Source organism: Octodon degus, unplaced genomic scaffold (genome assembly GCF_000260255.1).
Source record: "Octodon degus isolate 3935 unplaced genomic scaffold, OctDeg1.0 scaffold00163, whole genome shotgun sequence".
NCBI lineage: Eukaryota > Metazoa > Chordata > Mammalia > Rodentia > Octodontidae > Octodon > Octodon degus.
The window spans coordinates 5483734-5498739 of NW_004524739.1; the positions used below are offsets into that span (position 1 = coordinate 5483734).

General features: G+C 44.3%; 1 non-coding gene across 1 annotated transcript; it reads left to right on the forward strand.

Annotated features, from left to right (window-relative positions):
* Positions 1-227: 227 nt before the first annotated feature.
* LOC111813095 lies at positions 228-390 on the forward strand. Its single transcript, XR_002818431.1, has one exon. It is a non-coding gene; the product is annotated as a U1 spliceosomal RNA (small nuclear RNA).
* The last annotated feature ends 14616 nt before the right edge of the window (positions 391-15006 follow it).

Here is a 15006-nt window from a genome sequence, read left to right on the forward strand (position 1 = left end):
GTAGTGAGACTATGAACACCCTGTAGACTCTTCCCTAAAATACAATAAATAAATAAATTTTTGTTCCTTTGTTTTTAGATTGGGTGCTAGGAATTGAGCCAGGGACTTAAGATTGCTAAACATGAGCTCTACCACTGAGCTATACTCCTGGCCCCAGATATTTAGATTTTTGAGGGTTAGGTTTGGGTTTGGCTGGGTTTGTCTCTGTTTAGTTAAGACAAAGTCTCATACTTACCCAACAGGGGAGATACCATGATCACAAAGGTGGTTCACCAGGCCGAGGCTCATCCATTGCACTGTGGATGTGCTGACTCCTGCGATTTCCCCAAATGTGGGAAACTCGACCGCATAATGTATGGCAGTGGGGGACTGCATTCACGCTTTCCCCTGATTTGAGGTTTAAAAGAAAGTTCTTGGGACCGGGGAGATGGCTCAGTGGAATAAACGCTGAGTGGCTGGCAAATGAAAAGGCCTGAGTTCAATCCCCATTTCCGCCAAAAAAAAAAAAAAAAAAAAGTATCTGTTGAAGATTAATATATTCAGGGCTAGTGAGATAGACTAAAGCACCTGCTTAGGCAAGCGCAGGGACTGTGGTTCAGTCCCCAGCACCACTGCCACACTGGCCCCACCCCAAGGGCAGGCTGAGCCAGCCACAGAACCAGACATAGTGGCTTATGCCTGTAATCCCAGCACTGGGAGGCTGAAAACAGGAGGATCACTATGAGTCCAAGCTGCATAATAAGACCCTGTAACAACCAAATACATTTAAAAAAAAAGATTTAATATATTCATGCTGGGTGAATATATTCAAGCTGATTAATATATTCAGGCTCAGGCCTGGTGTATCCAGTTACCTGGGAGGATGAGGGAGGAGGATTGCAAGTTCCAAGTGAACCTGGGCATAGTGCCGTGCCTGGTGCCTATGAGCCGTGGCCAGTCACCCAGCACTGGACCCAGGACTCCCCAGTCCCATCTAGCCCATCCCCCCAACAAAGAGCAAGTCCTTCTTGTGGCAGAGAGCTCATGTTTCCTCAAAGATAATGTTGGGCAAGAGATTCTTGTATTGAGAAAGAACGAGGAAGTGGAGGGGTATATGGGCTCCTGAGCGGTTGGGGGGAAAAAGCCTCCTACTTGTTTATGCACTTTTTATCAGATCTAAAAATATGGAAATAAAATCGTTTTCATCCCTTGAATTAATGAACCCTTTAATCGCTCCTACAGTGGGAAGTTCTTCTGCAAAGTAGTTTTTCTCATAAAGTGCCTGCAGACCTCGCATCGCAGTATCCTGCGTTCCCACCTCTGGCTCCGACGGATGAGCATTTCGTGGCAATGGAGAGAGAAGACTGGCGCATGCTCAGCGTTGCTTTTAATTAGCTCCCTGGGTAATTCTTCAGGACAGCAAAGTTTAAGAAACAGTACGCATCCTGGGCTGGCCAGACAGCTCAGTGGATTAAAGAGCCTGCTTAGGCATATGCAAGGACCGGGGGTTCGATCCCCTTTGTGCCGTGCAGGCCCTGACCCCAGGGTGCACTGAGACTGGGACTGGGATTGGGCGTGGTGGCGCGTGCCTGTAATCCCAGTGTTTGGGAGGCTGAAAATAGGAGAATCACTAGGAGTCCAGTCTACGTAGTGAGTGAGACGCTACAGACCCTCTAGTAATTACATTAAAAAAAAAAAAAAGAAAGAAACATTATGCATCCATTCACCTCCAGTGCTCAGAAATGTTACCAACCCTTCAGTCTACTGTGGCTGAGATTCTGTTACAACTCGGTCATCAAGTGAGTCCCCTGTGACTCTGCTATTATTTGCTGGGAGGACTAAAATCACTCACCCCTGTGACCCCCTGGTCCTACCACTGCCAGGGGTTAAATGCTGCCCGAACTTAAATGAGTATAATGGAACAAAAGGAGAATACAGAAAAAGAATGTGGTGGTCATCTTATGCTACTATAGACTAAATTCTAAAATATGTAAAGTGAAAAAAAAAATCAATGTTCAACAATGTGTTTAGTCTACTAGCATTTGTATAAAAAAGGAGCCCATGTGCACACACAAGACACATATATATATATACTTATATATGCAAATATCCGTATATGCAAATCTCTGGAAGAACTGGGGTGGGAAGGAGCTGTGGTTATTATCTCTGGGGATCTGGGGTGCACGGGGACATGAGTCAGGGAAAAACTTTTCACAATACTCTATACCCGGCCCAGCTTTTGAATTTTGAAACATCTGAGTGCATTCCTTCAGCAAAAATAAATTAAACTCAAATGTGAAATGCTGCCCGCATGTGCAGTCCCGAGGCGTCTCCGCATGTGTGGGCCTCCTTCATGCAGCCCCGGGGCTCTCTGCTCTGCCTGTCCTTTCATCCGAAGCCCTCCTTCCTGCGCCAATCACTGACCTTGTCCAGCCACAGGCATATTTCGATCCGACTGTTAAGCTCCACAACTCCTCCTGCACTTAACATTCCAGTCCAGAGGCAGCAAAGAGCACACTCGCAAGAGATGTCATGATTTCAGACTCTGGCGAGAAGCAAGAGGTCAGCGTGCTTATGTAAGTCAACATTGCTTCTCGAATGGGACGTGTCCAGGAAGGCAAGCTGCACAAGCAGCTGACTGCTCAGCTTGCAGCGTGGCTTGCAAGGTTCTAAGCCTTGAAGGAGGCAGCTTGGAGGAAGTCACAGGCCCGGAACTGAGTCCAGGCCTGCTGGTGACTTTGACCTACTCTGTGCTTATGTGAAAAAGAGATATCTATTATTTTTTATCTTTTTTTATTTATTTGGTACAGAGTCTTACTACACACCTCAGACTCATAGTGATCCTCCTGTCTCAGCCTCCCCAGTGCTATTACTAAAAACAACATAAGGATAACACATGGTCCACTTGAGAAAAAGGAGATATATGTGTCCACACAAAGATTTTGTATAAGAACATCCATGGCAGTGCAGGCTGAAACAGGAAGATCATGAGTTTGAGGCTAGCTGGGGCTGCATCATAGTGAGTTCAAGGCCAGCCTCGACTACCTAGTGAGAATTTATGTCAAAAAAGCAAAGAATTCATGGCAAATTTATTAGTAATAACTGCAAACTAGAAACAACTCTATCAATAGGTGCAAGGATAAACAAATTATGGCACATCCTTATAATGCAATGATCCTCAGGGAAAAAAAAAGAACTATCAATACATGCAACAACATGGATGATTCTAAAATAATTATGTAACATAGAAAAAAATCAGACAAGAAAAAGAGTGCATGGCCATATGATGCTGTAGAAATGTAACACGGTGTTCAGTGACAGGATGCAAAGCCAGTGGTTTCTCAAGAAGGAGGAGAGAGGAAGGCAGGGAGAGGCCAGAAGGGAACTCTCCAAGGTGACACGCGTGGTCATTAGGACTGGAGATAATAGCTCAGTGGCACAGTGCTTACCTCACAAGCTTGAGACACCAGATTTGAGCCCAAGCACAAAAAATGTGTGGTGTGGGATCTTACAGTAACATGTAAAACTCAAGAGACAAGTCATACTTTTAAGACTGAAGAAAATGCTCTGCATCTTTACTGTGGTTGTGGTTACACAATGGTATGCATTTTTGTTTTTTGTTTGTTTATTGGTTTTTCTGAAACAGGGTCTCGCTATGCAGTTCAGGCAGACCTTGAGCTCACAATGGAGCCCGGGCTGGCCTTGCTCTTGGGCCAATCCTCCTGCCTCAGCCTTCCGAATGCTGGGGTTACAGGAGTGCACTACCACACCTTGCTAGGATGTATTTGCTAAAACTCTCCAAATTGTATGCATACATCTAGTGATTTTTGCTGGATATAATTGTGCCTCAATGAAGCCAATCATTTAAGAAACAGGACACACAGGTGGTGTGTGAGCACACCCCACCTGCCACGCTCTGAAGATGGCCTTCCCGTCTCTCATCTGTTTCCTTCTCTATTCTCTGTAGTCTGTGCCACTCTCGCTTTCTCTAACCTTCCCCACCGACTGATTCCTTTCCCATGTTCTGCCATTTATCTCAAGACCCAAGTCCCAGACTGAGAAAGGAATCTCCCTCTAGGTCACATCACAGCTTCCAGAAAAGGACTCTGAGGGCTCCATGTTGAGTTATATGCTGGGCCTCTATTCATTCATTCAAAAGCTATAGAGCAAATACCATGCTAGGCCCTGGGAGATCACAGAGAATGGGACAATGAAGTCTCTGCATTACTTACAGCCCAGCAAGGAGACAACAAACAAGCAAACAATACACCCAGTTCACATCGTGACAAGGTTTATATATTTATTTATTTGGTACAGGGTCTCACTATGAAGGTCAGACTCATAGTCATCTTTCTGTCTCAGCCTCCCCAGCTCTGGGATTACAGGCATGCACCACCAGGCCCAGTTTTGGGCCAGCACTGTGCATGCGGGGTTTCAGAGCCAGCACAGCATGTTGTACCAGGGATCGAACTTGGGTCCTTGATCTTGCCAGGTAGGTGCTTAGACCACTGAGCTATCTCCCCAGGCCATGACAAAGCCTTTATTTATTTATTTATTTATTTGTGTGTGTGTGTGTGTGTGTGTGTGTGTGTGTGGCCAGCTCAGCCCACCAGGGGGCGGGGCTGGCTGACATGTGGTGCTGGGGGATTGAACCGCGGTCCCTGCGCTTTGCTGAGCTTGTTCTAAGTAGGTGCTTTAGACCACTGAGCCATCTCACCAGCCCAACAAAGCCTTTTTAAAGGATAAAAACAAGTGTAATGAGAAGGAGAGTCACTGGGGGCATGGGGTTCTTTAGTTAAATGGCCAGGTATAGTCATGAAGGTGGAACAGACACAGCAGAGCCAGCTGCCTAAGAGCTGAGGGAAGGAAGTCCGCTTCCTGGAGGAGCTAGAGCAGGTGGGACGAGGAGGCAGAGGTAAGGCCAGTGTGACCAAACTCGATGTGAGGGGAATAGGAGGACATCTAGACAAAAACCATAACGCTGGCTGTTACAAGAAGACTAGACTGCAGGGGACAAGGGTAGAAGCAGAGAGCCAGCAGAATCTACCACTGTCACATGTATGGAAAGGAAGCCAAGGGGCTTGCTGGTGAATTGGGCATTGGAGAAAAAAGAGAGTGAGACAGAGGAAAGAAGGGGACCAAGACAGAAGGAAGTAGGATGAATTCCCACTTACTGAGGAGGCATCTCTACAGAGACCGCAGGGCAGAAGGGGGAGGGGAGTAGTGAGCAGCAGGCACCCACGTCAGCTGGCCTCTCTGGGCCTCTACTACTTGGTCTAGAAGACAGAGGATTCCAGGAGTTCTGGCGGTCTTCAGCAGGGGACACTATCATGTGCTGACACTCAGAGGAGAGGACCAGGGAATATGTGGGAGGAATCCCATGAGAATGTCCTCTGTGCATTCTTAAATGTCCCACTGGACAGTGACAAAGATGAAACACCTATAAAATGATCTAAGCTTGGAATCCAACTCCATCTGACATACAAGCATGGTCGTTAAAAATACTTCCCAGGAATGCAACTCCAGAGAAATCAAGGCATTTGATCTGCTTAGAAGTTGGCTCCTCAATTTATTTTAGGGCTAGAGAAGTATCTCATTAGTTGAGCACTTGTTAGCATTCAGGAGACCCTGGGTTTGTCCTCTAGCACCACACACGTAAATAAATAGTGTCACCAACATAATGCATATGGGGATTTTAGTTTTGTTTTTTTGGAGACAGGGGCTCACTATGTCATTCATACTGGCCTTGAAAACTCACTGTGTAGGGGCTGGTGAGATGGCTCAGTGGTCTAAAGCACCTACTTAGAACAAGCTAAGCAAAGCACAGGGACCGCGGTTCAATCCCCAGCACCACATGCCAGCCAGCCCCACCCCCTGGTGGGCTGAGCTGGCCACACGCGCACACACACACACACACAAAATAAATTTAAAAACAAAACAAAACAAAAAAAAAAAACTCACTGTGTAGCCCAGGCTGACCTCAAACTCTTGGTGATACACCTGTGTCAGCCTCAGCAATGCTGGGATCACAGGCATGCGCCACTGTGACTGGCTCAGAAAATCTTTAAGAAAATATTTTAATATTTTATTGTGGTAAAATATGCATAAACTTCATCATTTACCTATTTAAAAGTGTTCAACTCAGAGGCTCTTGGCACATTCAGTGGAGTACAGTACTATCACCACGTAGTTCCAGAATCCATCAGCCTGAAGGAGTGGGGTTTTAATGGCCGGATCAGGATGCCTTCAGGGCAGGTCTGGTAAGGCTTGAGGATCTGGGGATCAAACCTCAGCATCCTGATTGCTTTGTTTAAGCAGTCACTTAAACAACTATGCTAATGGGCAGACCCCCATCATCAGCCTGAAGGAAATCCCACAATCCCAGTCACCCCCACTCCCCTGGTCCCTGGCAACTCTTAATCTACATTCTGTCTCTAAGCACCTGCTTCAAAGAAGCAGAATCATACATGGGACTTGTTAGTGCTGTCTTGCAAATCAGCAAAAGCCTTTTACATTTCATTCGCATTGCGGTATATATCAGTACTCTATTCCTATTTTGAATATTTCATATAAACGGAATCATTCATCATGTGATGATTTTTTTTTCGGGATTCTTTCACTATAAAAATGTTTCATGGAGGGGCTGAGGAGAAAGCTCGGTAGAATAGACACCTGCCTGGTAAGCACAGGGTCCTGAGTTCAATCCCCAGTACCGCAAAAAAATAAAAATTAAAAAAAAATAAAATCTTTCATGAGGATTGGGGAGATATCTCAGTGGTCCAAGTGCCTGCCTGGCAAGCTCAAGGACCCGGGTTCATTCCCGGGTACCACAAGCCTTGCCAGCTCTGGTCCCCAGGTGCACTGTGCAGGCCCTGAAACCAGATGTGGTGGCACACACCTAAAATCCTAACACTGGAGAGGCTGAGACAGGAGGATCACTATGAATCTGAGTTGGGTAGTGAGATCCTGTACCAAATAAATAAATAAAAATCTCTGAGAGAGAGAGAGAGAGAGAGAGAGAGAGAGAGAGAGAGAGACAGACAGACAGACAGACAGACAGACAGAGACAGAGATTGAGGGAGACAAAAGAATGGTGTGACTGGGGAAGTGTGAATTATTTGTTGGGCTGTAGTATAATATTGGAGCGAGAAAAAGGACACAGAGCAAGAAGAACATTTTATACCACACATTCATCTGAAAGCTCAGGGAGCTTCAGAAGACGACATGATCAACTTTATATTTTAGAAAGATCACTCAAACAGCCATACAGATCTGAGCTAAGATGAGGTTAGACTAGGGTCTGGTAGGGAGACCTTGTTTCAAGACAAAACTGAAGCAAGACAGTGGCTCCGGGGAGATAGGAGGTAAGATATTAAGCCCTGTGGTGCCATTAGGCCATCTGCCACACCAGGTCAGCGCTTGTGTGTGAGCCCTATAGCAGGGTTCCTGCCTGTGAGAGGTTGGTCTTAGACCATTTGGGCAGCTATAACAAAATACCATAAACCAGGTGGCTTATAAACAACAGAAGTTTACTGCACACAGATCTGGAGGCTGCCCAGATCAAGATGTGGACAGATGCAGTGTCTGGTGAAGGCCCATTTCCTGCTTCACAGACAGCGCCTTCTCACCCTGTCCCTGCATAGTGGGAGGGCTGCGCTAGCTCCCTGAGTCCCTTGGAAGGGCACTAACCCCAATCCTAGTCATCACCCAATCGCCTCCCAAGGGCCTCGCGTCCCAACACTATCATCTTGGGGGGTAGGTGTTCAACATATGAATTTGAGGAGGACACAAACATTCAAACCCTAGATAGCAATTTTGTCCTGTACAAAATAGATAGACTGAAGTCCTAAGCTCCAGTACCTCAGAATAGGACCTTATTTGAAAACAGGGCTGCTGCACATGTAATTACTTAAGATGAGATCATACTAGAGTAGGGTGGACCCCGGATCCAGTAGTACTGTTGTCATTTTCAGAAGGTAGTCACATAAAGCTAGAGACACATGGGGAAAGTCACCACAATGACAAAGATTAGAATTATGCCCAAGTGGGCATGCTGGCACATGCCTGTAAGCCCAGCATTCAGGAGAATGAGGCAGGAGGCTCACTCTGAGTTCAAGGCCAGGCTAGGCTCCATAGTAAGTTCAAGGATAGCCTGAGCTGGTGAGACCCTGTCCCAGAGAAAGAAAAAAATTATGACAAGTAACCAAGGAATGCCTCAGATGGCCAACAGCTGCCAGCAGCCAGAAGGAGGCTAGGAAGGATTCTCTCTGAGTTTTAGTGGGAGCTTGGCCCTGCTGACACCTGAAGTGCACAGAATAATTCTCTGCTACTTTATACCCCCTCATTTATGGTACTTTGTTATGGTAGCCTTAAGTATACACTGCCACTTGCTTATGACGCTGCCCTGATATAAATATTTAGCTCAATAAATACCAACAGCTAATACTTCTTGAAAGCTCCTTCTGTGGCAGGCTGTGTTTTAAGTGCTCTGTGTTTTACTCAGAATAACCCATTCTTCCTTGCAATTGCCTATAAGGGAGATTCTATTATGGTTCTCACTTTATATTTAAGGAAACCGAAACATAGAATGGTCAAGCCAATTTCTCAAGATAACAAAGCTTGTTAACTGGCCGAGCCAAGAATGACATTTCCCAGTCCTAGTGCTCTTACCCAGCGTACTATGCAGCAGTTCTAAGAAATACTTGCTGAAAAGTTCGATGGATAGATAAATGAATGGGAGCGTCCATCTGGATTTGGTGCCAGGGTAAAAAGTAAGAGCAATGAAGCAAGGAAAGGATCAAGATGACTCTGAGCCATCAAGGTGTTTGGCTCCGATGACCTTGTAAGAAAGCCAAAAATGTTCTTGAAACACTGAATTTGAATGATGTAAGACAGGTGAGTGCAATGTCAAATAGTTCGTTGGACAAATAGGCCTGGAGCATTAGAGACAGGTACGGGTTAGAATTACAGATTTGGGAACCATCAGTGTACTTAGTGGCAGAGGCTTGGATGAGATCGCTGAAGCAGAGTACGCAAGCAGAGAAAAGCAGACCATCAAAATACTCAAGGAGGGGGGGAGGTGGGGGCAGGGAGATAGCTCAGTGGCATAAGCGCCTGCTTGGCAAGTGCAAGGTACAAAGTTCAATGTCCTCTACCCCCCCCCCCCGCAAAAAAAATTAATCAAAGAGCAAGTGTATTTTTTTAAAAATAACCTTTTTCTAAAAAATTTATTTGGTACAGGGTCTCATCATGATCTGGTGGCCAGCATGGCACACCCAGGATTCTGGGGCCAGCACGGCATGTGATACTGGGAATCAAACCCAGGTCCTTGTGCTTGTGAGGCAGGTGCTTAGACCACTGAGCTATCTCCCCAGCACCGAGCAAGTGTATTCTTACAGGTGAGAAAGTGATAAAGGTGGATTGGTGGTGGGGCTGGTGAGATGGCTCAGTGGTCTAAAGCACCTACTTAGAGCAAGCTCAGCAAAGCACAGGGACCCTGGTTCAATCCCCCAGCACCACATGCCAGCCTGCCTGGCCACACACACACACACACACACACACAATAAATAAATAAAATTTAAAAAAAAAAAGGTGGATTGGTGGGCTGCTGTCGGAGAGTAGGTCCACAGATGACTAGACACAAGGTGCTGGAGCCAGCTTCCACCAGTAAGAGCGAACCATTACACTTCACTAGTTGGCAGGCATGGTGGTGCATGCCTGTCATCCAGGCCACCAAACTCAGAAGGATAAGGCAGGAGGACGGCAAGTTCAAGGTCAACCGGGACAACTTAGCAAGATCCTGTATCAAGATAAAAAACAGGATTGTTGATACAACTCAGTAGTAGAGTGCTTGCCTAACATATAGAAGGCCCTGGGTTCAATACCCAATGTCACACACACACACACACACACACACACACACACACACGCAGTGGAATTTTGCAATTTGATTAAATACAGTCAATATTAAAATTTTAATTGTAGAGGGCCAGCCAGATAGCTCAGTGGGTTAAAGTACCTGCTTAGGCAGACACAGGGGCTGTGGGATGGATCCCCTGACATGCTGTGCTGGCTCCGCCCCCAGGGCACGCTGAGATGGTGATTGAGACTGGGTATAGTGGTGCCAGCCTGCAATTCCAGTGCTTGGAAAGCTAAAAACAGGAGGATCACTACATGTCCAATTTGCATAATGGGACCTGTACTAAATATATATTTTTTAAAACATTTAATTGTAAAAATTTACAATTAAATAATTACTGGGTCTACTGGTGCTTGGCTGTAATCTCAGCACTTGGGAAGCTAAGGCAGGAGGTTTGCCATGAATTTGAGGCCATCCTGAGCTACATAGTGAATTCAAGCCCAGCCTGAACTGAAGAGTGAGACCCTGCCTCAAAAAGCCTGAATAAATCAAGTTCATAAATCCTTAAATCTCATAACTTTCTAATTATTTTACTATGATCTGTGCTCTTACACATTCTGTATATGCCTGATAGAAATAGCATAATGCTAGGGCCAGCCAAATAGCTCAGTGGATTAAAGCACCTGCAAGCAGGCACAGGGGTCAGGAGTTTGATCCCTGAGCAAGCCTTCCTGGCCCTGCCTCCAGGGTGCACTAAGACAGCAACTGAGACTGGGCATGATGGCACATGCCTATAATCCCAGCTCTTGGAAGGCTGTAAACAGGCGGATCACTATGAGTCTGATCTAGTAGTGAGACCCAGAACACCCTGTAGACCCTTCCCAAAGAAAAGAAAAGAAATAAAGAGCATAATGCTAAGCCACTGTGCTCATTCCCCAACTTTGTGTCCAATCACATCAACTGGTAACTTGAAATTGGCTGGCTGGAGAGATAACTTGGTGGTCTAAGTACCTACCTGACAAGCACAAGGTCCCAAGTTCAATCCCTGGTACCACATGCTGTACTGGCCCTGGAAACCTGGGCATGCTGTGCCACCCCAAAACTGGGCGTGGTAGCACACACCTATAGCCCCAGAGCTGGGGAGACTGAGATTAGAGGATCACTATGAGTCCAAACTGTGTAGTGAGACCCTGTATCAATCAATAAATAAAATAAAATAAAAAAAAGAAATTGGCCAGAGTATTTATACCATGGAAACTGACAAGTGCTACCAGTCAGAGCTTGAGTTACTGTTTTGCCAATGTCTAGCTAGGTTTAAGGAAATAGTGGAGAAAACGTTAGTGATGAAGACAAAACTTAATCAAGTCTATAATCATGACATTGTAGTGGCACAAAAACAAACAAACAAACTGCAAAACAATGAGAACATAGTCCCCTGGTTCTCAAAGACTATTATCCAACTCTGCAAAGGAGTTTGCCACATCACTGAGGAGAGAGAGATGAAGTTCTGACACCATCTTCATCATCTTCACTGTTGAGTCTTCAACAAAAAGGACAATAATCAGCCTGCTTTAGCCAACCGAGGACTGGGAGTGCAGGCATGCACCACCATGCTCAGAAAGTAGCCTCCATTTGGAAGATCCAGAGAAGAAATTATCCTCAGCAGATAACCTGAGTTAGTTCAACTATGATTGTAGCTTCTACTTATAGAATGCAAGAGGGATACAGAGCAGTCATACGATGTTTTTTTTTTGTTTTTTTTTTTTTTTTTGGTTTTTTGTTTTGTTTTGTTTTGTTTTGTTTTTGAGATGAGATCTCACTACGCAATTCAAGATGACCTTGAACTTACTGTGTTATCCAGACTGGCCTTCAACTTATGATGATTCTCCTGCCTCAGCCTCAAGTGCTGTGATTATAGGCATGTGCCACCATGCCTGGCTGACCAGGGTTTCTGAGTTAGACCTTTTGGGTTAAAATTCTGGTGCTTCCACTTATTAGGTATATGGTACTAGGTAAGGTACCTCACTTCTCTGAGCTTTCATGTCTTAATTTGTAAAATGGAGAAAATATTACCAATCACTTGAAATATATTTAAAACATGAGCACAGTGTAGTAAAATTCCAATAAAATCATAATTTATTGTGACTATGTGAGAAAGAAAGATGCACAATTACATAATTATAATTATACATGTGGCTGGTGGTGAAAGGAAAACATCATTATGCTAGTAAATAGCTGTATTTGGACACTGAGATACTGAGTTTTTTGTTCATTTCATTTTTTAAAACTGCTACAAGCCGACGTAAATCTTCTTTCTGAGAGAATATATTTTAAGGGGAACAAAGTACATAGAAAGAGAAATCATGGGGGCCGGGGAGATGGCTCAGTAGGATAAGCCCTTGACTGGCAAACGCAAAGATCTGAGTTCAAATCCCGGTTCCATTAAAAAAAAAAAAAGAGAGAAATATTCATTAAAAAAAATGTTGACTGAGGGCTGGGGAGATAGCTTGGTGGTCTAAGCACCTGCCTGGCAAGCACAAGGACCTGGGTTTGAACCCCAGTACCACATGCTGTGCCAGCCTTAGAACTCTGTATGCGCCATGTTGGCCACCAAAACTGGGCATGGTGGTACATGCCTGTAATCTCAACACTGAGGAGGCTGAGACAGGAGGATCACTACAAGTTCCAGCTGCATAGTGAGACCCTGTCCCAAATAAATAAATGAATAATTTTTTAAAAAATTTATTTTATTTTTTAAATTTTTTTTGTGGAACCAGGGATTGAACTCAGGCGCTGGCGCTTGCCAGGGAAGCACTTATTCCACTAAGCCATCTTCCCAGCCCCTAAATGAATAATTTTTAAAAATTTTAATGTTGTCTAGGACATGGAGCAATTAAAAAGTCTCCTGAAGTATGCATTGGCCTGACACAAATGCAAACAATCAAAAGAAATATTTGTAGAGCTTAGCTCTTGCAAGTCATGATTTTCACCATCAAAAAACTGGTAGTTTAAATTGTCTCCTCCTTTCTATTTTCTGTCTCATCCCATCATTTTAAAGGGTTTGTGATAATGCATAAAAAGGCTATAAATTAATCTAAACATAATTCAAATCTTTAATTTATGTATTCATTAAAATTTTACCTGTTAGCAATCTTAGGGTTCCAGGTGTTAATGGCAACTCTAAATGAAAGTCAAATATAATCATTTACATAAAAGCATTAGAAGATGATTAATTGGTATTTTCATGCAGCTGTGATCTATTCTGCACTTCTACAGCCGAAAAACATTGAACTAAAAACATTTACCCATGCTAATCCTCACGAAATTGCAGAATCCCCTCCAGTTTCCTATGGCCTCAGCCACATTTATAGTGTTCTCATTACTGGGGTCATATTTCATATTTCCTGATTTTAAAAGGCAGAACAATTGCACACTCCTGAAAATTAGACTGATTTCCACACCCTTTCCTTGAATATTTATGTGTTCGGTTCTAAAAGGAAGACAGTGATTAAGTGTACTCATATTAACAAGTTCCCCATTTGTGTGTTTTAGCATGATTTGGGGAATACATTCACTTTCAAAGCGTCTAAATTTGAGATGCCCAAAAAAATAAGGCTTAGGAAGAAAAATGTTTTCAGAAAAGTGATTTCTCCATGCTGAATAAAAGCTATAGCACTGGCAGCTCGGATTCAGTTATGATTCCTAAAACATGTCCAGCCTGGTTATCTAATGCTACTGCAAGAATGTAGGCCACGCATTAATGCACTGAAGATAAAATCAATTTGAAAATTTCTTAAATCAAATACCAATCCTGAAGTAATGCTCTGTGCAAGAGAAGCAGCCAACAGTAATAAGAAGCCAATTATAAACTATAAACCATTCTGCTCAAATACCCTGGTTTGTTACTGGCAGGGCCCATTACACACCATTTATATAAGTTAAATTCACTGTCAAGTCAGAATTGCTGTGGGATACACATGCACTGACACTCGAAGGTGCCAACTTGCTCCAGCCCTGTGCTACAAAAAAAAAAAAAAAAAAAGCAGCTCAATTAAGATCTCTTAATGAAGGCAAAAACCCACAGAAACATCCTGAGCAGAATACTCCACAAATAACTTCCCATCCTACAACAACAGCATAGTGAGAAGTACTGAGTTTAGAATCTGTCCTAGATTTTGATACTGGCCTGCCATCTTCTTGCTACTATTTGACTCCTCAGTTTCCTCACCTGTAAAATGGGGTCAGCAGGGAGGCCTGTGATGATCAGGCCTCAAGTGGAAGCCCATGATGATTAAATCCAACCCGGCGTGGAAAACTCTCAGCACAATAGTACTCAACAGGTGTTGGCTGGGCTTATGCTCTTGTTCCTCTGTCTTCCTCACTTCCTGGCCCCCAAACCGCAAAGGAGACACAAGAGGCATGGCTAATAGGACACTGGTACCATACTTGCCACTTGCAGAATGGCTGGCAAGGGCCTGGGTAGAGAAGAACTCAAATTACTGTCACTTGCATGTATGACCTGCAGGCTAAATCAGAGGCAGGTGGTGTCAGTAGAGGGCTCTCCAGTCCTCCCATGGCCAGATGACACAGCTGAGGTTAATTAATCCCCTGAAATGTGAATGTAGGCACACAGTGTAGATGTACTGAGGTCGTATTTTATGTAGATCTAGGCTCTGGTGGCTGAAAGTCACATCTTCTCCCATATTTCTCTGATACTGCCTTCACTAAGGCCCCAAAACCTCTCTCCTGGATGGCTTCGATCAGCAGCAGCCACCACCTGTAAAGGATCTATCTCCCATCTTCTACCCTCTCCAATTTACTCTGATTCTTTCAGCTAATATTATTGCATACATAGTACACGTCAGACACAGTGTTTGCAGGTATGCTCCTTAATTTAAGGAGATTCTTGGAATAACTGTGAGATAGGTCTGACCATGTAATGCTATGCTTACCCATGTTTAGTGGCTTCTCAAACCTCAAAGCAAAAACTCACAAGTGATCCTCCCAACCCCCAACCCCAGTGGCAGGGATTGAACTCAAGGCCTCTAGTCTGGTTGAAATTTCTCTCTTTTTTTTAGTTTTGGGAAAAGGTCTACAGGGTGTTCAGGGTCTCACTACTAGATCCGACTCATAGTGATCTTCCGGTTTACAGCCTCCCAAGAGCTGGG